This window comes from Canis lupus, chromosome 34 (assembly GCF_003254725.2).
Source record: "Canis lupus dingo isolate Sandy chromosome 34, ASM325472v2, whole genome shotgun sequence".
Classification (NCBI taxonomy): domain Eukaryota; kingdom Metazoa; phylum Chordata; class Mammalia; order Carnivora; family Canidae; genus Canis; species Canis lupus.
In genome coordinates this window covers 15,256,727-15,282,878 of record NC_064276.1, presented here as the reverse complement: position 1 = coordinate 15,282,878, position 26,152 = coordinate 15,256,727, and the positions used below count along the sequence as shown (strand labels likewise).

At 37.8% G+C, this 26,152-nt stretch overlaps 1 long non-coding RNA gene and 1 other non-coding gene across 2 annotated transcripts in view; one reads left to right on the top strand and one right to left on the bottom strand.

Annotated features, from left to right (window-relative positions):
- The window catches only part of LOC112662715 (uncharacterized), a 630,650-nt gene that overhangs the window by 378,368 nt on the left and 226,130 nt on the right, over window positions 1-26,152 (bottom strand). The gene's annotated exons all lie outside the window — the stretch shown is intronic.
- On the top strand, window positions 6,319-6,425 carry LOC125754353 (U6 spliceosomal RNA). Its single transcript, XR_007408320.1, has one exon. It is a non-coding gene; the product is annotated as a U6 spliceosomal RNA (small nuclear RNA).

Sequence of the window (26,152 nt, the reverse complement as noted above, 5' to 3'; positions counted from 1 at the left end):
ATTTTGTCTACCTGCCCCTCCTCCTCCCAACCACTGATCTGTTTTCTCTGAGTTAGGCTTTTTAATTTTGGGTTTTTTTTTTTTTTTTTTTTGATCTCACATGTAAGTGAGATCATGTAGTATTGTCTTTTTCTATTTGACTTATTTCACTTAGCAAAATGTCTTCAAGGTCCATCCATGTGGCTGAAAATTTCATTCATTTTTATGGTTGAAGAATAGTCTATCATGTGTGTGTGCATCTTCTTTATCCACGGACACCTAGAGTGTTTCAATATATTGGCTATTAAAACTAATGCTTCAATGAACATAGGGAGCACATATCTTTTCAAGTTATGCTTTCATTTTCTTTGGATAAATATCCAGAAGTGGAATTGATGGATCATACAGTAGTTCTATTTTTAATCTTTGAGGAACCTCCATCTTGTTTGCCTTAGTGGCTGCACCAATTTACACTCCCACCAACAGTGCACGATACGCATTAATATTTTTAAACAAACAAATAAGAGTTTTTTTCTGATTCCACAGAAGAGAAAGCTGAACTGAATGGGGTTAAGTGACTTGCTCAAAGTTGGAGCCAATAACTACAACAGCCAGGATTTGAACGCCTGTCCGGTGGCTCTCCACCCCAAGGCTTGTAGAGTTGTTGAGTGGACCATGTTCAAGGCCTGTTACGGATGTTTGCCCATGTCTGGTCACCTCCCCTACAAGACAGAGGGTGATGCTCAAGGGGAGAGGGTATCTTCTAGAGAAGCTTCTTCCAAAGGGCACAGGAGACCAGGAGCCCCTTGAAGGATCCTGCCTTAGTCTTTTTCGTCCCTTGTGGGTGTGGCCCAGTATCTTGTACAATAAAAGCTGGTTCCTCTATATTCATCAAAATGTGTATACAGGTACATTTTTAAAAAAGATTTTATTTATATATTTGACACAGAGAGAGAAAGCACAAGCAGGGGTATCTGCAGAGGGAGAGAGAGAAGTGGGCTGCCCACTGAGCAGGGAGCCAGGTGAGGGGCTCAATCCCAGGACACTGGGGTCATGACCTGAGCTGAAGGCTGACGCTTAACACTGAGCCACCCAGGTGCCCCTAAACGGGTGCATTTTAATGTATTCCATGTGTTTCCTTAATGTTAGAACCTGAGTTAGTGATGGCTAACCTTCATGGAGTGCTTGCCAGTTACTTTACAGACAGTACCTGTTATAGGCTAAATATGCCCTCCCCACCACCACCAAACCATTTCATACATTGAAGCCTAACCCCTTTGTGATGGTATCTGGAGGTGGAGCCGGTGGGGTCTTCATCCTGGGACTGGTGCCTTTGTAACAAGAGACCAGAGAACTTGCTCTTGCTCTCTCTCTACCATGTGAGGACACAGCAGGAAGACAGGTGTCCGCAAACCAGGAAAGGGCACTCAACAGGAACCTAAGTGACTGGCACTTTGCTCTTAGACTTCCCAGGCTCCCAAACTGTGAGAAATAAATTTATTTTGCTTATGTTGCCCAGTCTCTGGTATTTTGTTATGGCAACCCAAGCTGACTAAGACCGTACTGTATGAGCTAATACTGAGGTACGGAGGCTTAACAACTTTCTCAAAGTCACATAGCCAGGATTTGGACCAGGCTGGTCTGACTCCCTGAGGGAATGATTGTGTCTCTGTGCTAACCTGTTTTCCTACCCTTTGCTGTCTAAAGGGACACTGAAATATAAAGCAACAGCTTGTTGCAGAAATATCTGAGTAAACAAAGGTCATAACGAGTGTCAGTTATAGCTGAAGGGTAAATTAAGGTATAAAAAATATGGCCAGTGATGCTGTGAAAGGTAGCTCACAGGCAGAGCCAGAGACCTTGCATGGATTCATGGACAGGCATTGATGCTATCATTTTCCAAGCCACCCCCACCAATTCTGATCACTAGTTTTGGGAGATTGCTATAGGATAAAAGCTACTTCCAAGAAACTGTTGATTCTGAGACATGGACAAGAACCCTGGCTACCAAAATGTCTTGTCTGATCACCATCTGGTCGCAGAAGACTAGTGACCAAATCACAAACTTGAAATTTAGCTGCTCTGAATGCACATCTACTCCCCCGCCCCTACCTGGTTTTCTGTGGTTTTTGGAAAGCTATGATGTCTATCATAGGTTGCTTATTTTGCAAATAAGAAACGATACTAGGATCCTGCCTCAAGGGACGCCTGGGTGGCTCAGCAGTTGGGTGTCGGCCTTCGGCCCAGGGCGTGATCCTGGAGACCCAGGATCAAGTCCCACATCGGGCTCCCTGCATGGAGCCGGCTTCTCCCTCTGCCTATGTCTCTGCCTGCTTCTCTCTCTCTGTGTCTCTCATAAATAAATAAATAAATAAATAAATAAATAAATAAATAAATAAATAAATAAAATCTTTTTAAAAAAAGATTAAAAAAAAAAAAAAGGATCCTGCCTCAAGGAAACAGCCAAGATGAGCTCATAGAAATGACTGTAATCTAGGTGCAGTTGCAGAGTTCTGTAGCCGCTACAGAACAACTGTCAGAAGTGCTCTCAGGTGCGAAGGGTCCAGCGTCAGGCTTGGTCTCTCACACTCTTGCTTTGCCACTTTCCAGCCTCATGACGTGGGTCAAGTTGTTTAATTGCACATGTGTCTCAACTTCCTTACATATAAATTGGGAGTGGGAAAACCTGCCCTCTGGCATTGTCACGAGGATTAAATGAGATAACTTGTATCTGGCACATACCAAAGCACAAATTAGCTTTGCAAAGGCTGTTTTGTTTTTTAACCAAAGACAAATCTTCCCAACTGGCACATGTTTCTATAGAAAGATATTAGAGTATGCTTTTAACATAAATATACAGCTGACATTCATATAGTAATGGACTAGATAAGTCACCCGAAATCTTTTAGAATTTTTTGTTAGGTGAGCTCTATTAGTCTGCATTAAAGAAGCAAAAACCTTTCACTACAGACTGAGAAGGAAAAGAAAGAAAAAAACTGGCCAGTTTAAACAAAGAGGGATTTTTTTTTTTTTTTTTTATGGGTCAGTATCTTAAAGAGGCTTTTCTTATACAAACAGGAGTATTTGCTGGTCAGTACCCAGATTTTTTTTTCTTTTGATGTATATTAAAAAAATTAAAAGGAATATTCTTAGAAAGACATCTGTGCCTGGGGTGACTCACATTTGATCAATCCCTGTGAACCGAGCTTTTCAGGGGATGTGCAATTATTTGCTCAGTTAGGCTTAAACTTTTTATTTATCTAATCACCCCCCTGTAATGCTTTGATCTGAACTTCCAAGGCCTATTTTTCAACCACTTTAGCTACATATTTTAAGTCTTATGGTCTAATCAACCCCAGCCCATAAAACATGCAATGTCCTGTTTAATGCATCCTATTAGGAAATCAGCTGCCACATGGATTTTGAAATCTCCCACTTTGTGACTGGGTGAGCTGTTTGGAAGTGTCATTAATGTCATTATTCTGGGAGAGCAGGAGAGAACCGGCAGCCAACTGCACCCTCTGCATCCCGGCTGCTTCTCTCTGCTAACACTTGCCGAGTGACTCAGAGGTGAATCACGGATTTCTGCAGGTGTATGCTTGGGAACCCTGGAAGCCTTCCACAGCCCAGCGGGGGCACATGTTTGCTTCATTAGTTCAGGAGGTTACTCAGTACTTCCAGCTAACTCAGTTTGACTGTACAATCATGTAAAAAATGTGTCCATATATTTGTGTGTGTATTTATATACCAAGGATACACTGTAACTTAGAAATTGAAAAATAAAACTTGTTATTAATTAGAAAATGTGTTAACTTGAAAGCTTTGGAAAGAGAAATAATTCCTATGTACACTTTTGGTAAGGATATTCCTATTTTTTCTGTCTCCCAGGTTGGACTGCATTAGGGGACGAGGGCCCATCAAGAACTGGTAAATTAGCAGACTGTAACTTCTTTCACAACCTCAAGACTTATTTAGTTGAGTACCTTCAGACACTTTAGCCCATCAGAAATCTTCTTTTTAAAGAAATAGTAATCAGTTTTTTCCTTTGTCAACAAAAATGTGAATATAAACGCAAAGACAAATTTCTTTACTTTGTTCATCTCTGAGCGAATCTCACTTTTATCTGGTAGTCGTGCCTAGTGAACATCACAGCCAGCAGAAACAAGGTTGGAGAATATTGCAATACAACCACAATGCATAAATTCACCAAACACCAATGGTCATTAATTGAGATCTATGACATAATATAGTACAAAATGGTTATACCTAACGTTCCAGTCCTTCCTATGTCCCAACACCACTTAAAATGCATTACATAGGGGCGCCTGGGTGGCTCAGTCAGTGAAACAATCGACTCTTAATTTTGGCTCAGGTCATGATCGTGAAATCGAGCCTCTTTTGGGCTCTGTGCTCAGCATGGAGAGTGTTTGAGATTGTCTCCCTCTGCCTCCCCCTGCTTGTGTACACCCTCTCTTAAATAAATAAATAAATAAATAAATAAATAAATAAATAAATCTTTAAAATGCTTTACATATACTAATTCTTTTAATTATAAGAGAAACTCTGTTACATTGGTACTATTACTGTCTCCATGTTAGAGAAACATGAGGCTGAGAGTGGTAAGGAACTTATCTAAGGTCGCACAAAGGATGAAGCCAGAATTTAAAAAAAAATAAAAACATGAAAAAAAAAAAAAGAATATTTAAAGCTCTAAATCCACCCCCCAGTCCCCCGCCCCTTGCTTGGTAGATGGATGCCATGTGTAATCACACCCAAACAGAAATCCAGGGTTTTATTCTCTGGAGAGCTCTCTGAACTGTAGGGTACCAGGCACATACCCCAGCCCTGACACTAACACTAACCATAACCTTAAACTGTAACCCCCCCCAAATGCCTAAGCCCTGATGCTAATTCTAACCCTAATCTTAACCGTAACTCTCTGTAGAAGTCTCTCAACTGTAGTATACAAGGCACATACCTTCACCCTGGCCCTAATTCTACCCCTTACCCCTTCCCCAATCCAAAGCTGAACCCTAACTCTAGTTCTGAGGGAATTAATACAAAAGGAAGATGCGGTATATATATGTATAATGGAATATTAGCCATCAAAAAATATGAAATCTTGGCATTTGCAATGAAATGGATGGAAGTAGAGTGTATTATGCTAAGTGAAATAAGTCAGTCAGAGAAACACAAATACCATATGATTTCACTCATATGTGGAATTTAAGAAACAAAGCAAATAAGCAAAGGGACAAAAAGAGAGAGAGAGGCAGACCATGAAACAGATTCTTACCTATAGAGAACAAAGTGATGGTTATCAGAGGGCAGGGGGTGGGGATGGGGGAATAGGTGATGGGGATTAAGGAGGGCACTCATGGTGAGCACTGGGTGATGTATGGAATATAGGTGAATATTGTCACCTAAACTAATATTACACCGTATGTTAACTGGAATATAAATAAAAACTTAAAAAATAAAAATAAAACTAGCCAGCTAACCCCAGAGCCTGCATTTCAGAACACTGAACTGTTATTATCTAATGACAGTTTTTATTTTATTTATTTATTTTTGTATTTTTTTATTGGAGTTAAATTTGCCATCATGTAGTATAATACCCAGTGCTCATCCCGCCAAGTGCCCCTCTCAGTGCCAGTCACCCAGTCACCCCAACCCCCCACCTCCCTTTCCACTACCCCTTATTCGTTTCCCAGAGTTAGGAGACTCTCATGTTCTGTCTCCCTCACTGATATTTCCCACTCATTTTCTCTCCTTTCCCCTTTATTCCCTTTCACTAATTTTTATATTCCCCAAATGAATGAGACCATATAATGTTTGTCCTTCTCTGATTGACTTACTTCACTCAGCATAATACCCTCCAGGTCCGTCCACGTTGAAGCAAATGGTGGGTATTTGTCATTTCTAATGGCTGAGTAATATTCCATTGTATACATAGACCACAGCTTCTTTATCCATTCATCTTTCTATGGACACCGAGGCTCCTTCCACAGTTTGGCTATTGTGGACATTGCTGCTATAAACATTGGGGTGCAGGTGCAATGACAGGTTTTTAAACAAATACAGCAGAATCTACATATCCAAATGGATCTTTCCCAGTCAAAAGTTGTCACCTATGTGTACCCTGGGTCATTCCAACTGTTACCATGGCTCAACAAATCTGGATCTTGCTCTCTCTCTCTCTCTCTCTTTCTTTTTAAAAAGATTTAATTTTAAAAAAATCCCCTCAGAATCTACGACTTGTTGTTCTAAATATTACTGGTAAAACCTGTACCCTTTGACATCAGACTTGAGTTTTACAAACAATCAAAAGAAACTCAGGTGCTCGCTTCGGCAGCACATATACTAAAATTGGAACGATACAGAGAAGATTAGCATGGCCCCTGCGCAAGGATGACACGCAAATTCGTGAAGCGTTCCATATTTTTGTGTTTAAGATAGCTATTTTGTAATATTAAGCTTCTGAAGTCATTTGGTCATCCTATAACTTATGTTCCTGTTTTTGTAAGCTTCTTTCGACCTGACAGCCTTTAACTAAGTAAAAGCTGTTAACCTTTTAACCAAATAAAATGTGTTGTAAATAAAAAAAAAAAAAAAAAAGAAACTCAGAAGCCAAGCTGGCAAAGAGAAGAGAAATCAAGTTTGGTAAGGAGGCTATTAAACTGTCTCTAAAGAAAATTTTCAAAACATAGTTCTAAAATTACAAATATATCTTGTACAGTGGCAACATAATTAAAATAAACTTGCAAAGGTCATCTGAAGAACATTCCTTGGACAGACAGCAGTGCATAGATGTGTCTGATACAGTATTCATTCTCTAAAAGAGACCACACTATTAGGCAGTGATTTGGTAGCAGCTACTTGGCCACCTGACCTGTTATAAGCCTTTAAGATTTCTTTCTGTATCCTAATTTCTCTCTATATATGTAGCTATATAATGTATATTTAATTTATGTATGTATATAGTCAAGTTGAGAAAGAGACAACCACTTAAACGGATACGTAAAGGGACAATGTATAAAGTTGCTCTCTTGCTCACTTAACTCCTGCTGATGCCCCATTGACCAAACCCCACCCGAATCTAGACAGCAAAGAATCTGTTAAACCATGGAGATCACCTTTCTGGGGCACAGGACATGATGAGAAGTCCTAGAAGCACAGGGACCACTTTTACTCAGGGGGCTGCCTCCGAATATGTTAGCAACAATCCAAAGTTCCTCTTTATTCTCAAGTCCTGCTTTTCCTCTGAATCATACCTTTTCTAGAAAAGAGGAACTGGAACATGGTAAAGATGTTTCATGTACAGATTATTTTCTGGTTACTAAACTGGCTTGAGGGATCTGAAGAGAAGAAGAACCTGTGTTTTACTTGAGTACCTGCTATGTGCCAGGTATTTAACTTATGTTAAGAAAAGAAGACTCATTATTGGAAGATGGTGTCACTTTACCTGTGTGGTCTTCCTCCCCCAAACCCATAACTATAGTCGAATTATGAGAAAAGCTTCAGACAGGTACCTCTTGAGGGACAATTGACAAAATATCTAAGTTATCTTCAAAATATGTTCAAAACTAAAAAAAAATTTAAAAAAATATGTTCAAAACTCTCAAGGTCTTCAAATACAAAGAAGCCTTGAGAAACTGTCCAGGTGTCCTGGAAGAGAAGGACAAGACTATAGAAATCTCAATAAAGGGCGGACTTTGGCTCATAATAGTGTATCTATACTCACTCGTTCATTGTGACAACTGTAACATACAATGTAAATGTTAATACTGAGGGAAACTGGGTGCAGAGGATATAAGAATTCTCTGTACTATCTTCCCAGTTTTTCTGTAACTCTAAAGCTATTTTAAAATAAAAGTTGTATTTAAAAAGAAAAAAATGGGATCCCTGGGTGTCTCAGCAGTTTAGCACCTGCTTTCAGCCCAGGGCCTGATCCTGGAGTCCTGAGATCAAGTCCCACGTTGGGCTCCCTGCATGGAGCCTGCTTCTCCCTCTGCCTGTGTCTCTGCCTCTCTCTCTCTCTCTCTCTCTGTCTCTCATGAATAAATAAATAAAATCTTAAAAAAAAAGAAAAAAAAAAGAAAAGAAAGCCAGCCTAGTGCTTTGCTTTACTTGGTGGTAAGAATGGGGTGAGGGAAGGAAAAACTCTATCTCTTGGCGCTTCCTCATGGCCACTGCTTTGCACAGCCAGCATTGTAACAGTCGGTGGGTCTTTGCCCTAAGCAAATGCTTAAATGTTTTCACCTTATGATGTGAAGTATTAGATTACCAAAGCCTGACATTTCTGAGACCATAGTACCTCAAAATTTAGTATGAAGTACACCAATAATATTTCTCTTAAAAACATTATCTCCTTCTCTAAAAAAAAAAAAAAAAAGGCAAAATAAAAATGGCATCTGCATGGTAAAAATAAAATAAAAGCCCTTAAGCAAGTATGATAGCAATGAAAAATTAACACATATCTGATTTTAATAATAGAAATAGTAAATTCTACTCCTGAAGATTTACGCCAGAGAGTGTTCTCTGTCTTCTACTGAAACCAACCACTTATCTCTTTAAAACATATACAGGACATACGTGTGTACATCAACATCAACTATTCCAAATTACATATTATGAGGTGTGTGCACATAAGGTGTAAGAGAGCCATCTTTTGGTGTGCAGGCCTCTGGCCCACCATCACAGCCCAGAGGTCCTGCGAAGGGGCCCTACATTTTATTTTACTTTGCATTGAGCCTGAGTCTCTCCCGGGACTGAAAAACATGTTTCTGGAAGGTCCAAGGCTGAAGGAGTGGCTGGCACCCATCAAGCTTTGCCTACACAGGGCAAAGTCCCTGACAGACCAGGATGCTCTGCAATGCCTGCCACTCCCTCCTAGGCCAGTCTGGTATCTCTGTCTTGTTCACACCTTCCCAAGCTGCCCATCTTGCTCTGTCTTGTGGTACTGTGTGCCTGGGCCCTGTCTCACTTTGGACAGGGCCCTGTGGAGACCGGCAGGAAAGGTGGTGCAACACTGGGTGGAGGGAGAAGCATAAGAACTTTGCAGGCTGCAGAACTGGGTTTGGATCTGCCTCCACCTTTGACTGCTATGTATCCTTGGGTCAATCCCTTAATGTCTGTTTTCTCATCTCAGAAACAGGGATGTGAACCCAGAGATCATGCCTATATGGCGTCTGACACATAGTGAGAGTTCATCAGATGGCAGTTATTACTGGCAACTACAGACATGGCCTCTTGTGTGAGGCCATGAGGACTATCATTTTTCTTTCTAGAACCCTGACCACACATTTGCCCTAGAGTAATTAGTAGCACTTTTCAGTTAAATGTTTAGCATTTAATTTTTCTCAGGCCTTTTTCCTCTTACTAGACTGAATCTGAGGATTCTTTGAATCCCCTACAGTTTTCTAGAAGAGATGCACATGAGGTATGCTAGGGAATATTTGTTCAATAAATGAATCTATGAATCTTTTGAAGCCAATTCCACAGCACATGCACACGTGAACGCAAAAGTGTGTGTGTATGCACACATGTGCGCAAACAGACTTGCACCCACAGCATCTTTCTATACGCACACATATATGCAGCTCAACTAATATATCCTTATGAAAAGCAATACAGGCATATTTGTAACTCACTGAGCCAAGTCACAAGCTCTCTGGATTTCAAATGGTCCTTTGCACCAACTTAAATTAATTTTTAAAATGTGTGAGTGAATGGATGCTCTGAAATTGAATATTAAAGCATTCTACAAAAAAGTGCCAAAGAATAGCTACATATATCCATGAACAAATTTCCAACAATAAGTGGGCTTTTGAAGTTTTTAGGAGAACATTGTTTCTGATGCCTACTTCAAACATGAAAGCGAAGATGTGCCAAATTCTGAAGTACTCTTCTTATTTCCATTAATGGGAATTCAATTCTGTCAAGATAATGCTATTCTAATTGCTCACCAAAAATAATGGCCACATCATATTTATTATTAGTCCTTTTGAATTCTAAAGAATCCATTCTAAAACATTAGGTTCATGTTACATTTCCCAGCACAGACTTGATCAGCATTTTCCTTCTTCAGTTTGGGGCATTATCTCTGGGTGTGACAAAGATGTACATGTGAAGTATGTCGCCAATATACCTCCACATGCCCAGAAAGTTCACTGAAAGACATATAATGTGAAGAAGCAAGGATAGAACTATGTGGTTGATTTTTTGAATTAAATAATTGACATACAGTGTTGTATTAGCTTCAGGTGTACGACATAGCAACTCAATATTAATATACGTTAGACTATGCTTACCAGGATTAGTCTAGTTACCAACTGTCACCACACAAAGGTTTTACGATATTGTTGACTATATTCCCTATGCTGTAAATTATATCCCCCTGTCTTATTTATTTTGTAACTGGAAGATCTGTACCTGTTGATCCCCTTCACCTACTTCATTCATCTCCTCCCCCTTTGGAAACCATGAGTTTGTTCTCTGTATCTATGAGTCTGCTTCTGTTTTGTTTTGTTCATTTGTTTGGTGTTTTTTTTTTTTTTTCAGATTCCACATAGCAATAAAATCATACAGTATTTGTCTTTCTTGGCCTGACTTTACTTCACTTAGCATGATGTCCTCTAGGTTCATCTACATTGCAAGTAGCAAGATTTCATTCTTTTTTAATGGCAGGGTAATATTTCATTGTGTATACATATACCACATCTTTTTTATCTTTATCCATTCATCTATTGATGGACATTTTGGTCACTTCTGTATCTTGGCTATTGTAAATAATGCTGCAATAATTAATATAAGATATTATTTCAAGCTAGTGTTTTAGTTTTCTTTGGGTGAATATCTAGAAGTACAATTGCTGGATCAAATGGTAGCTGTATTTTTTATTTTAATACAGTTTTTCATAATTTTAATACTGTTAATACACCAATTTGCATTCTTACCAACAGTGCATGAGGGTTCCCTTTTCCCCGTATATTCACCAACATTTGTTATTTCTTGTCTTTTTGATACTAGCCATTCTGACAGGTATGAGGTGATATCTTATTGTGTGTGTGTATGTGTTTTTAAAGATTTTATTTATTTATTTATTTGTGAGAGAGAACATAAGTGGGGAGAGGGGCAGAGGGAGAAGCAGACTCCCCACTGAGCAGGGAGCCCTATTCGGAGCTCCATTTTAGGACCCTGGGATCATGACCTGAGCTGGAGGCAGGCTCTTAATCACCTGAGCCACCCAAGCACCCCCTTATTGTGGTTTTGATTTGCATTTCCCTGATAATAAGTGATGCTGAGCATATTTTTGTGTCATCTGTATATCTTTGGAAAATGTCTATTCGGATCCTCTGTTCATTTTTTATTAAGATTTTTATTTTTTTTTTTACTACTGAGTTATATGAATTCTTTATACATTTTGGATGTTAACCTCTTATTGGATATACCATTTGTCAACATCTTCTCCCATTCAATAGGTAGCCTTGTCGTTTGGTTAATGGTTTCCTTCTCTGTGAAGAAGCTTTTTAATTTGATGTAGTCCCAATTGTTTATTTTTACTTTTGTTGTCCTTGCCTGAGGAGAAAGATCCAGTATATATATATCCTTTAGACATATGTCAAATAACTTATTGCCTGTGTTTTCTTCTAAGAGTTTTAAGGTTTCAGGTCTTAATTTAAGTCTTTAATCTCCTTTGAGTTTATTTTTGTATATGATGTGAGAAAGTGGTCCAGTTTCATTCTTTTGCATGTAGCTGTCCAGTTTTCCCAATACCATTTATTAAAGAGACTGTCTTTTCCCCATTGTATATTCTTGCCTCCTTTGTTAAAATTTAATTTGACCAGGGATACCTGGGTGACTTAGCGGTTTGGCGCCTGCCTTTGGCCCAGGCGCGATCCTGGAGTCCCGAGATGGAGTCCCGCATCGGGCTCTCTGCATGGAGCCTGCTTCTCCCTCCTCCTGTGTCTCTGCCTCTCTCTCTCTCCCTCTCTCTGCGTGTCTATCATAATAAATAAATAAATAAATAAATAAATAAATAAATAAATAAATCTTAAAAAATTAATTTGACCGTGTGTGTGTGGGCTTATTTCTAGACTCTGTTCTGTCCCATTGATCTATGTCTGTTTTTGCCTCAGTATCATATTGTTTTGAATGCTACAGTTTTGTCGTTTAGTTTGAAATCCAAAAGCATGACACCTTCAGCTTTGTTCTTTCCCAAGATTATTTTTGGATATTGGGTTGGGGGGGGTGGCGGGTGTCCATATATATTTTAGGACTATTTTTTCTAATTTTGTGAAAAATGTCCTTGGTATTTGGTATTATGTCAGGTAATATGTCCTGAATCTTCATATTACTTTGGGTAGTGTGGACATTTTAACAATATTAATTTATCCAATCCGTGAGCATGGTTTTAAAGAAAACAAGGCAAAGACTACTGACTCTGCAACCTAAACCTGGCTTCATCACTTATGAGCTGTGTGGCCTTGGGAAATTTATTAACTTCTCCATTTTATTCCCTCAGTGGCAAAATATGGGGAAAAACACCCATCTTCCATGGGATCATTAAGCACTTTAATTGAAATAATAAACAGAAAGTGCTACATAGTTGGAACATTGGAACATAAGAACTTTGGGTTACAAAAATGGATAACTAAAGACCAAAAAATAGTTTATAAGAATGTGTCTTTCCTTCTTTGGAGAAGCTAGAGTTTCCTATCATAGGCACTGAGGCTAATAGCTGCAGTGACCATTAACCTCCATAATCTCCCTGTACTCTGAGTCACCAAAAGATGAAAGGTCTGATTGTGCTACATATGACCATTTATCGATGGAAAGACACATGGTCTGCTCCAGAAGACACAAGATCTTCCTTCCACCATCAAAAAAAAAAAAAAAAAAAAAAAAAAAAAAGGCATTTGCCAGACTTCCACAAGCCGGGATTCCCACCTCACTGATGTCTTTGTATGGATTAAAGACACAACTATACCCTTACTATCTCAATAATTCTCACAGTACTCTGTCAATTTTCTGGGTTTATCCAGTGCTTAGCACTATATCTGGCACAGAACAGATATTCACTAAAGTGAAAGAACCTGATGGAACAAGGAAGTGAAAGAATGAATGGATAAACTCTCTGTCCTGGTTTTCTCTTTGTGTCATTCTCTATATTTAGTACTCCACCTACCCTTCCTGCTTCATTCAGGTCATCAGCCCTGGCATTTACTTACCCCTTGGCAATACTCATCGCCTTGAGGAAGCCTTCCATGATCTATCATATCTACATTCACTGCTTGATCTTTCTTTGTAGCTCAGAGAATGTCATTTGGATAATGCTTTTGTACTTGAGCTATCCCATGTTTTTATATACTATCTCTCCATCAAACCATTTTAGGATAAGAATTGTCTTCAACATCTCGAAAAATATGTGTGTGTGTAGGTTAGTGAATTTTTAGTATATTTAAGTAAAGGCGTAAAATACCATGAATTCTTTATTTATACAAAGTCAAACTAGACAATGGTCCTACCCTCATAATGCTCAGTTGTCAGGGAAGGTGAGCCTTATGACAGTAAAGTAGAAAGTGAAGAGCTCTAAAAGCCAGATATAGATGAAAGTGGCAGGAAGGAAAGGGTCAGAAGCATCTCCCAGATGTCACAGTCAGGGTGCTGCTGCATGAGGCACCACTGACGTTGGGCCAGCAAATAGGGAAGAAAGGCACTTCTGACAGAAGAGAAAATGTGTGCACAGGTATGGAGTAGGCGTGTGCCAAATATTGAGATCACACTTTACAATTTTCAAAGAGCCTTTCCTTCTCTTATGGGTTCTGCACCACAGTCAGATGAGGAGGACAAGGCAGCAGTCATGTGGCTGCTTCCACAGGGGTACAGAGAGGTACAGGACTCGCCTTGACTAGAGATTGGACTAGGACATGATGTGATCATCAGTAGGACTGGAGTCTGACTCTAGGTCCAAAGGTAAAACTTGCTCTTTGGAAAAAACAATGACCCCCATGGAGATCAGTCAGTTCTTGCTCATTGGTAACCAATGGCCTGGAAGGGTGCAAATAATGTACCTCTTGCTTCTTGGAGGGCAACTGTTCGAGAGGTCTATGAGTTCCTGGAAGGATTTGAGGACACTGGGTATTAATGGTGAATGTAGATCACAAACACTCATTTAGGTCAACCCTGAACAACAGAGGACCATGTGAGGCAGATGACACCACCAGGGAGGGAAAGCCTCCTGATAATTATGAGGAATAGCACTAGTGAGCCCTCACTCTGAGCTGGGCCTGGTGCTCTGTCCTACATGGAAGATTTCATATGATTCTTACAACAAACCTATGAAGTTCTCATCCCACCTTTAGAAACCAGAGAAATTGAGGCTTAGAAAAGTGAGGAAATGCCTAAGTACTCAGCTGATAAGAGGTGGAGTCAGGATTCAGATACAACAGAACTGACTTCTGGGGGTTCTTAACTGTGTGCCATGGAACTCTTGGGCCATCTGGGGAAGCCCATGGACCTTTCCCCAGAATAATGCCTTTAAGTGCATATAACAAAATATGTAGGTTTCAAAGACCACCAGTTGTATTCAAAATTTACTAAAATATTCTACTATATAGAAATTTGTCAGTAGATTAAATGATAAGAGCTGGTGGCAGGTCATGATTGAATGTAAATAGCATTTTGAGATAAGAACAACTGTTAATGGGGTATAAAAATATCTGATTTTACCTGATCTCACAAAGTCATAAGTACCACTAATACCACTGTTTTGTTCCATTCAAAATGAAAGAAAATCCTACATTTCAGTTAAAAGTTAGTGAAAATTAAAATATGTTGTTTCCATTTAAGTTTTTTTTTTTGAAAAGATATTATTTATTTATTCACGAGAGACACAGAGAGAGGCAGAGACACAGGCAGAAGGAGAAGCAGGCCCCATGCAGGGAGCCTGACATGGGACTCGATCCCAGATCTCCAGGATCAGGCAGGCCCTGGTCTGAAGGCAGCACTCAACCACTGAGTCACCCAGGCTGCTCATCCATCTAAGTTTCTAAGTGTCCTGAATTCTCTTCGGTAAGCCTCAGTAAAGAACTCCTGGGCCAGGCTACACTGTCTTGTGCCCCAGACCTTGACTAGCAGGGTCTTGGAAGCTCCAGCACTGCCTTGATTGACACGTGAGGGCTTTAAAACACCTCCTGTGAAGGTATGATGCTTACAGCATAGCAGGACCACTCTCCAGAGGAGGGCAGGGAAACGCACAGAGAGGGCTGATAGGGCCCAACCTGATGGAAGGGCTGGAAACGTAAACACAGGACCGCGTTGAGGGGCAGAAGGAAAAGGGGCTCCCGGTGATAACTTGATGGGTGGCCCATGGTTAGGAAGAGGTGGGTAATGGGCTCCACCAGAACCCTGCACACCACCAGTATCTGGCGTCCAGAGAAGAGAGGGCTGAGGGGAGAGAAAGAAGAGGGCAAGGGAGAAATAAATGTCAGGAATACCCTCCTTTTCCTCCACAGGGCATATGGAACAATATCAAGTTGGCCAAATCCTGTTGTCCTCACTTCACAGTTCTATGGCCTGTAGGGAAATCATATCCCCTCACAGAGGCCCCATTGCCTTATCTCTATAGAAGGAATTGAAACATTAAACCCTCAGGTCATTTGAAAGGTTGACTCACTGACTGATGGGCACTGGGCAGAGTTCTTGGCCCATGGTTGCTGCTTGATAAAATCAGGGTGAACTACATGAGATTGCTGTTTTTGTAGATCAAAAAATGATTGACTATGAGTAGTTTCATATGGTTCCAATCATAGTCTCTGGTAAACAGGGGGGCTGATGTGAGCATACCCAGCTCCCTTTGGTGGATTCAGATTTAATATGGGTTTAAGGGAATCCAATTACTAGTACTCCTACTCTATCTCCTTTGGAGAGGGATGTTATTGAGAACTTCCATCCCCACCTTCATGCCACAATCCAGAGTAAATTCTGTAAAGGGATACTTACGGCAGCATTCTCCTTGGTATTCTAGGAAGTGATAAATCGTGAATCACGATGGCATAAGAGGACTCCTGTGCTCTGTCAGTGGATGAAGAGGCAGACAGGAGGAAAAAAGGAGGACTTTACATTCCTTACACTAGACTTTTATTTTTTTTGGTGTGACATTTGAAAAGTCCAGAGTTGTGAGTTGAAAAATCCAGTGGCCTGGACTTGGGCTCTAACCTATGCTCCATATTTACCACTTAATTGCTTGTATGACTTGGACCCATCATAGCCACCTTGAACCTCAATCTTCTCATCTGTAACAAGGGATCAGACCATCTCCAAGTTCCCATCCACGGGTATCCTTGACAATGGAGGCTTTGATTTGTTCCTCAGCTCTGTACTAGGAAGCTATAAGTTCATTTGGTATCTATTTAGCCGTCAGCTCAGCAGTATAACAATAATTCAACCCATAAAATGGAACTTAGGGAACTCCGGTTTAGAGGTACATCTGCAGACCTGCATGGATGTCTGGAGAGCCCTGTGCCTATGGAGGGTCCTTGCCATGAAGAGACCCAATCGAAGCATCCAGGGTCAGTGAGGCAACACAGAGGAGTAACTACTGAGGTTTGTTTTGAAGTATAGTTTTTCTAAAAGCTCATTTCATATTAAATTATAAGAACCTCATGGAAAAGTGATTACTAGTTCTTTCTGCAGTAATAAAACAGCCCTTGGGGCAAAGAAGCACTAAGGCTTAATACATCTAAAAATATCTTATTTTTCTGCAGCTTGATTGAAACTGATGTAGGTGTGCTTGGCATTTGACTTGGGGAGGTCGTGCCTTTTTTTCTTCTTTTAATAATACTGTTTGGCAGCTTTTTGCTCTATCTTACCACAGATCTTTGCCAAAACTTGAATTTACTTCCGTCAGATTAACTGTCTCCAAAAACAAACTGGCATTTCTTCTAAGGGCTCCGATTAAAAGGATAAGCTTGAGTGACACTCCCTTAAATGGCTGGATGTTCTCACAGGGCTAGGAAATCAGAACTGGAAAAATAGGAGGGCTGAATTTAGTCCCAGGGTAGCAAAGGCCTCTGGACGGTGAGAGGGGCTGCTGTTCAGAAACAATGGGTGAATTATGATTTTGAATGCACACCTCTCAAAAAAACTGTGACAAGGAATCCTTTCAAATCTCTCCATCACTGCTCTACTCTAGGTTTCAAACTTTCAGCATTTGATTTAAATATCACCTTCAATAATTTTACTGACCAAATTCCGTTGGCTTCTTTAAACCACCAACGAAATAGAAGTTTCCTCTAGTTGCACAGCTGAATGCATATGGAATTTGAATGAGTCAACGATGTATGAGCCAAAGAACTTTTTTCAACACTTCAGTCAACGGAGAGGAGAGACCAGGAAAAAGGAAAACAAGAAAAGATGAAGGAAACTTTCTCCAGTTTTTCCCTCACTCCTATCTATAATTTGGTCCCTCAAGAATAAGAGTCAAATAATTTTCCAAGCAGGTGGTATTTTTCTACTTTTTGTTTGTTGTTGTTTAAGTTCCTTTTAAATGTACATATGTTGAGGAAAAAATAGGGAGTGGCAAGGGAAGAAACCAGATTACTGATTTTCTTTACAAGTTAAAATGTGACTACTTAGTAAATACAAAATTCAAGGGAGCCAGCACTTCAAGAATTGAGTTGAAATGTGGCTCCTGAACATTCTCTGACCTCCCTCCCCCCTTTCACAAGAATCTGTGTTCGTCAAAGTAACGGTCTATTGAATGAAAAGGTCCTATGAGAAAGCTGTGGAAAACCTTATGTCAAATGTGAATACTTTGCTAACTTCTCTAATACTGTATTGATGTCAATGATCCAAAAATGTAGGACAAAATAACTTTTATTTTTTCCCTCACTTTCATTACTCAGTCCAAGAAAAAATAAGATCAGTAAATACTGTTTTTAATTCATTCTGAGAAAAAAGACATTTTGCTCAGATTGCTATATATACTTAAACTGTTTCATTACCAAAATCTAAATTTCTCTGTTAGAACCTTTTTGGCTTGTCTAAGCAAGGTATGTTATATTTATATTTTATTTTCTCTATCTCTTTAGATCCTGAAAATGAGATTGCTATCATTAACCTAGATAAATTTTGCTGAGCAGAAGTCAGAAATGGATGGTCACCAACTTCAAAGTCATTAAGTTACTAAGACTTCTTCCATTTTTCATATGAGGACAGAAAGCAGGGTTGGTCCGTGGATCACTAGGTAACTCCTCAGGTGCCCTTGGTTGTGATATAAATATCCCATTAAGAATGAGGTTGTTTAAAAAAAAAAAAAAGAATGAGGTTGTTTGTAAAGACCTTGTATACACTGAAATGAATTAAAAATATATCTCAGTCCTCACTGACAGTTATCTCGATAAGAGCCATTTAGTACATTAGTTTGACAACCACTGGTGACAAGCGCTTTTCCTGGGACTTCATATGTATTTTTATATCTGATTCTTGAAACAAGTGGTTGCCAAACTTATTTGATCATATATCCCCCCAAGTATCATAATTTGGAACATACACCCTTAAAATATGCATATTGCCTTTTTATTATATACATTTACTGTATTACTACCATATTGTACGCATTATGAAATATGCACAAAAATAGAAATTTTAAAAGACTGAGATGAATATGAAACAAATTATTTTAAATAATTAGTTTATTTCTTAAAGGCACAATTTTATTTTGCTCTCAATAAAAACATAATAATATTTTAATGAGAGCAATGTAATTAAATGTTTCATCTTCTATGAAAATTTTGACTTAATAGTTTCTGATTGAAAGGCCTGGCTCTAAGTTCACTTTATTTTTATGCTTGTTATTAATGATGCCAAAGCTTAAACATATTGTCATTTTTTTTAGCTTAATGTGATTACTAATGAGTTCATAGAGAAAGAACAAGTGTCAGCTTTGCCATTTCTTATTCATTTGTATTCATATTACTAATATTAATTTCAATATATGGTTTTATTGGAAGGATCTTCCAAAACCATTAGTCCATTTTATAAGGCAGCCTGCAGTTAAAACTAGATAATGTAATTCACAATTCCCTTTAGTTAGCATGTGAAAACTGTAATGCCTTACAATATGCTGAAAGCAAACTAATGGGTGAGGGTACCTGGCCAGCCCTCCGGGGTATGGTCCCTCCATCAGGCTCCTTCCTGAGTTGTGTGAGACCTATGGTCATCTGACATGTGAGACAAGAAATCCATGCATCAAGAATTGAAGTCAGAAGAGTTGTATATAAATTACTATATTTATATACAAAGTTGTAATGCATAACATTTATATACACATATATAATGAAAGGGCATCATTTTTTTCTCTTGCACCTGTGGATGAGCATACTTGATATTGGAGGCCGTTTCTCAAGTAGTTTACATTATAAAATACATATTATTTATCTTTATTTTACTGATGAGAAAAATTAAGTTGCCGAAGGTTACAAGTCAGTGACTCTTTTCTTGTAGCCTGTGTTTTCCCAAAAGTACTGACAAAAAAAAAAAAAAAAGGAACAAAAACACATTAAAGTAGTTTAGTCACCATTTTTGTTTTACTTTTTAATTCCATTCTTTAAGTCTCTTGTTTTAGGGACGCCTGGGTGGCTCAGTGGTTGAGGGTCTGCCTTTGGCTTAGGGCGTGATCCCAAAGTCCTAGGATCAAGTCTCACCTCGGGCTCCCTACAGGGAGCCTGTTTCTCCCTCTGCCTATGTCTCTGCCTCTCTCTCTGTGTATCTCATGAATAAATAAATAGATTAATTAATTAATTAAATCATTAAAAAATAAGTCTCTTGTTTCAGGGGGGAATATATTTTCACTTGATGGGATATGGGAAAAAAGCTTATAAACTAGTTACTAATAATGATCAATTAAAACTCAGTAGGGCCCGAACAAGAAATAGTCAATAGTATCCTGGTGTTAAAATAATCAAGTTTCCAGGGTACCTGGCTCAGTCAGTGGAGAATGTGACTCTTGATCTTAGGGTCATGAGTTGGAGCCCTATGTTGGGTATAAGGAATACTTAAAAATAAAATCTTAAAAAAAATCAATATTTCATTATTCTTACTGTCTGGTTATTCTGACCATTCCTCCTTTCCCCTTTATTCCTTCCTGTTCCTCAATTATTTTATATTCAAACCAACCTTCTTATCAGTATACCTACCAACTAGGGGTCAGCCTTCTTTATCAGCACAGCCTCAGAATTTTCATGTTTATGTGTAAAATAATTTTAGAGAAATGGAGGAATGATTTTAAACATTATTTGAAAATATGACTCAAACTCACACTCTTCGTTCTACATGAAGTTTTTTATATTATGAAAATAACTTACACTCGGTAGATACAAAATTTAGAGAATATGGAAAAAGAAAAACTACTCATAATTCAGTCATGCAAAATAATGGTTACTATTTTAGTGTATTAACCTTTTAATATTTTTTCCTATTTTTCTTTTACATAGTTGTAATCATATTGAATATCCAATTCTGTACCCTGGGTTTTTTTGCCTTAACATAAATATGATAAATATTATCCATGCTTATAAATTCTTATAAATAAGTATAAGTTTCTGTGGAGGCATAATAACCTATCAGGTGGGTGGCAGCCTACTTTTACATGTTTAACAATCCTTGAGGTAGAAAAGATAAATACATGATGTAGGCAAGTATAGTCAGCTCATGGTTCCAACTCTAATGGGAAATATAAATAGAGTAAATAATTGAAAATCAATTGTGTTTTCCTTTTTTTTGGTGACTAAGTTTTCTAAGACCAGATGAAAGATATTTTGTGTTTCTCAAACATTTATCTTCTTATATAAAAGGGAAAGTGATTCAAGAATACAGTAACTGGCAGAGGAAAACCAATTTTTAAAAAATTACAGATCATAGGTAAATAGTATTTTATGTTATATCAAGTATTATGTAAAAGGATTAATGAAAGTTAATTATGTGTACAATATTTTATTTAAGGTGCAGTTTCTCATCACTCCTAATAATATTAGTGTTGATTACCAACATGAAAAGTTGGCCACTATTTTATAAATTTATTTCTGCACCAATGAAGATGATCTTTAAAAAAAGAAAGCTGGGGCACCTAGATGGCTCAAGAGTGTGACACTTGATTTCAGCTCAGGTCATGATCTCAGAGTCCTGAGATTGAGCCTTAAATTGGACTCCACACTCAGTGCGTGTCTGCTTGAGATTCCCTCCCTCGCTCCTCCCCTGACTTGCACACGCTCCCTCTGAATGAATGAATAAATAAACAAATAGAATCTTAAAAAAAAAGAAAAGGTTAACTTTTACATGACAATTTTCACTTTTTAAAATAATAAATACTATATGTAATGAAAAAAGAAACAGAAAACATTCATGAAATTATTCTTGAATACAAGCTGTTATATATGAATATTGACCATGAAGAAAATGACATGATGATCAGCTATGGAAAGACAATTGCTAATATCATTCCTGTTTTCTCCTATGTACCACTTTCAGTAAAGGTACATGCTTTATGATAAGGTTATAATTATTTCAAACCAAATAATGAACAAAATTTATGAGATGTTTTCTATGTGTATGTGTGTGTGTGTGTGTGTGTGTATAGGTGCATATATGTTATCTATTTTCTATGTTTAACACAAAGGCTTATTTTATGAAACACATTTTATGAATTAATTTGATTACCTCTATATATGATAATAAAAATGACAAAAACTTCTCAAATTCAATCAACTAGATATATAGCTCAATTTAGACAAAAATGTTTTGATAATTTCACTACATTTATTTTAATTTTCCATAAAAATGGTTTCAAATGGTTCTGGCTTTTAAATAAAACCAGTTCCTCTGCCTTTCAACAACAGAATGTATTAAGATCTAAGATTCTATGTGCCTGCAAAGTGCTTAAGCTGTTCCAGGCTATCCGTACAGGGCCACTTCAAACATATGATAGAAGCAAAGAATTTGATCAACCAGGTGTAATTTGATGATTTCTTTTTCGCTTTCCCTTTACTCCTTCCCTTTCATCTTTCCTTCCTCCCTTCCTTCTTCCCTTCCTTCCTTCCCCTTGTTTTTAACTGAGTTTATGGTATTTCTTGACTCTTACATGGTCCTGTAGTCAAACTATAGACGCACTAAATTGTTCATACTTTTGTCTTCTGGAAATTCCTGTAAATATATTTAACAGAGATTTTAAGACAAGCTTTTTGAACATTTCTCACTAAATTAGTAATAAAGCAATCACTTCCTAATCAAAATAGCTTTTGAATCCCAGAAACAATAGTGTTCTTCCTCCAGAATTAAAGAGAGGATCAGTTCTCATGTGCTTTGGTATCTGACAAACAATTGTAACCTTGGATTAACCTCACTGAGCCTCAGTGGCCTCATCTATAGAATCAGAATGCTGATAATACCTGCACTGGAGGTTGATGTGCAGATGAAATAAAAGGACATTTGTATAGCCCTTGGCAGAGTGCCTGGCATATAGCAAGTGCTCAATAAATAGTAGCTGTCATTTATTTAATGTATCATTTTCTTGTGTGTACAGTACAAATTGTGCTGAACTCATGCCACATAGAGTGATTGCCTAAATGCTCAATTATATTGCTCTTGGTAACCAAAAGACTATTATAGAACTCAGGGTAAATACATTTAATTATCAGATGGCACATTTGTTGGTATTAGTCATTATATATAAATTGTAGAAATAGGAAGACAAGCAATTATGTCTAGAAAATACTAGAGCTGACAACAAAGACTTATGGAACATATTTTATTTGTTGAATATGGTCAGAAGCTAAACAAGAATCAAAGATCTGATAAAAGATAATGAAAATTAAAGTGAGCTAGGAAAAAGAAATCCACACAAACACTCACAAAACACTTCACCTAATATTGTAAGCCCTGGCATGGTAGCATTTGAGGTTTTCAATGTGCTTTGAGGGCATTTTACTGATCTAACAGAATTTGACTTACACCCTTAAAAAAAAAATAGCATAACACCTGTTGTATTCAACCACTTTTGGATATCAGTTAAAGGGGCCACATGCAAAACAGAGAGCAGTTATTAGAACAGTTATATACTAAAACTTAAAGTTATAGTAAGAAAAGCAAGAAAAGCTACTCCAGCCTAACAGATTGGAAAAAGCAGAAAAACTGGGGCATTTCACCTAGGCCCATTTATCTTTCTCCCTGACTATAAAAAAATAAAACAAACAAAACAACAACCACTACCAGTACAATCACCACCACCAACAGTACACCCCCAATTTGTTATCCTATAAATCGCTGAATTTATTTGGTGACTACTGAGTGACATGGAATCCACCAACATAATTCACCAAAACATGAGCCAAGGAAGATTGGAAAGCAAATTGAAAATCTAGATTAGACTGATTGTAGTTTCTTTAGGGCCATCCAAAAATGTAAACTTCATGTTATTAAAAAAGAAAATCTATTAGTCTGCTTTTCATAAGGGGAAACTATTCCCTCAACCTCCATAATTTTTTCACCTTTTGTTTTATGGCAGAGCTTCATATTTTAATATAGTAAATAAGGATGTGATTGGGAGTGAGGGAAGGTCAAGGCACACAGCTCTCTCTTTCTTTCCCTAAAGATCTTCTGGGGTTTCCAATCAATTCAGTCAAGGGCAAAACGAATTAATTAGTTGAAAGTGATATTTCAAATAAAACAATTAGCACTTTAATCCAATATTGTAGGGGGTGGGGACTTCACCAAGTCTCCTGCCTTTTATTGAAATGAATTCAATTTCAAAGTTAATTTTAAAAATTAAAAGCACAATCTTGCACCTCAACAGAAATATTTAACTGTTTGTAGTGTGTACACTTTTAACCTACCTCTGCTGAATGAGAGTTTAAGTAGATTTCCTTGGTTGCTTTATTTAGGGAAGAAAAGATATGAACAAACAAACAAAGGTGGGGAAGGTGTGACCTATCCTGCTGCAGTCCTTAGAACCATTCTAAAAACCTTCCTTGGCATTCCATAAAAAGCAGAAATTATAGATTAGATTAACATACATTATCAAAATGAGATGTAAGAGAAAGATAAATACGATATGATTTCACTTGTATATGGAATCTAAAAAAAAACAGAATAATCAAACAAACAATAATAATAACAACTAAAAAGAGAAACAGACTCATAAATACAGAGGTCAAACTGGTGGATCAAAGGCAAGGGTGGGGGTGGAGATGGATTATTAAGGTGGGTGGAAGAGAAGGGGGTTAAGAGGCACAACTTCCAGTTATAAAAGAAATAAGTCACTGGGATTGAAAGTACAGCATAGGGAATGTAGTCAATAATACTGTAATATACTTATTGTGGTGAGCATTTTGCAATGTGTATAATTACTAAATCACTACATTGTGCATTTGAAACTAATTTAATATTATTTGCCGATTATCCTTCAATTAAAAATAAAAAATAAAAACAATTAACAAAAAATTACTAGTCATCTTTCCTATTCCATATCGAACATAAACATTCTACATTTATGTTACAATTTTATTAAATTTTATATACAATATACATTCCATTAAGTTGAATCAAAAAGCGTGAATAATAATGTAGTTATTTATGCAGTAATGCTGAAGTTGTGAGAATTTTATTCCCTAATCTGTAAAAAAGTAAATACAAAAGTAGCCCAAAGGATGTTTGCTTTTTTAAAAGAGGAGAAATAAAACGGATTTTTAAAATAGCATTTCTGAGACAGAAATTACCACATCTTTAATATCTGGGAAAGCTAGGTACAACTCAAATTTTAATATAGGTGGTAAATTTAGCAAAGCCCATAAAGAGTGGTAAGAGTAATTTAATGGAGGCATACCGGGGCCCCTGGGTACTGGGTGGCTCAGTTGATTAAGCCTCTAACTCTTGATTTTGGCTCAAATCATGTGAGATTGAGCCCCACATGGGGCTCTACACTGGGTGTGGAGCCGGCTTAAGGTTCTCTCTCTTCCTCTCCCTCGGCCCCTCCCCACACCTGGCACACATGTATGCCTGTACCCACACCCACCCACCCAGGCACACCCACACAATACTCTGTCTCTGTCTCTCAAAAATTAATTAACTAATTAATTAAGGAGGCATACCACTGAGGATTGTTGTTCTGCCCAAGAAAATGAATGCTGTGAACATAAACCAATCTGCACAGTGAGTACCAACTACAGGTAACAAACTACAAGTTAAAAGTGAGCTTTCCAAAGCTAAACAGACAGAACTGCAGGGAGGCTGATTCATGTCAATAGGAGGGAGCAGATAGGTTCTAGTTTAAATCCAATTGGTACCTATATCTTAGCTGCTGTCAACCATGCTTTCATTTGAAAATACCAAAAATCTGTCCCACATGAACTTTAGCAATGCCCCTACCCACCACCACTGCTGCTGCCATACACACATGCACACACACATACACACACACACACACAATAACTAAGAAATGAGTAAAGGGCAAATAACTTCTTAGTGAATGGAAACTTTCTTACCTCAGAGCCATGTCTAACACTGCTGGCCCTACACATTTCCTGATAAACAATTTTGATAAGAATATTTTCAGCCACATCACTAATTGGTCTACTCTTACCCTTTGCTTTAATTTAAAGCCAAAGGGGGTAAAGTGATTTCAAAAGCACCTGAAATCCGACATGTGTGAGCAGAACTAAAAGTATTTTTTTCAAAATTGGATTAATTAGAATTATCAGAAAAACAAAGGGAACAAAGCCACCAGTAAGTAGTGCATTAATCATATTGCTAGTAATTAGTGCCACAATAGAAATACAAGACAAAGCAAAGAAGTTGGAAATAGTTCTGAAACTAGTCATATTTTGTAGGTATCACTAGCTAAGAAATAGACATACTTGGACATGCAGAAAGGACAAGAATAAAATAGAATCTCAAAAATCATGTAAAGTTGAAAGAATAGACTGCATAAATCCTGAGTCCCAGAGAAATAGAGAAATTGATATATTTGTAGTGTCTAATACATGGAATTAAAAAAATAGGAAAGAAGGGGACAGGAGGAGATTGGGATAGAATTGGAGGAACAGACTGTATTTCCATTTTTAAAAGAGAGCTTATGCTATTGTAACAAAGCTAATGCTAGGTCTAGCCAAATCTCAAA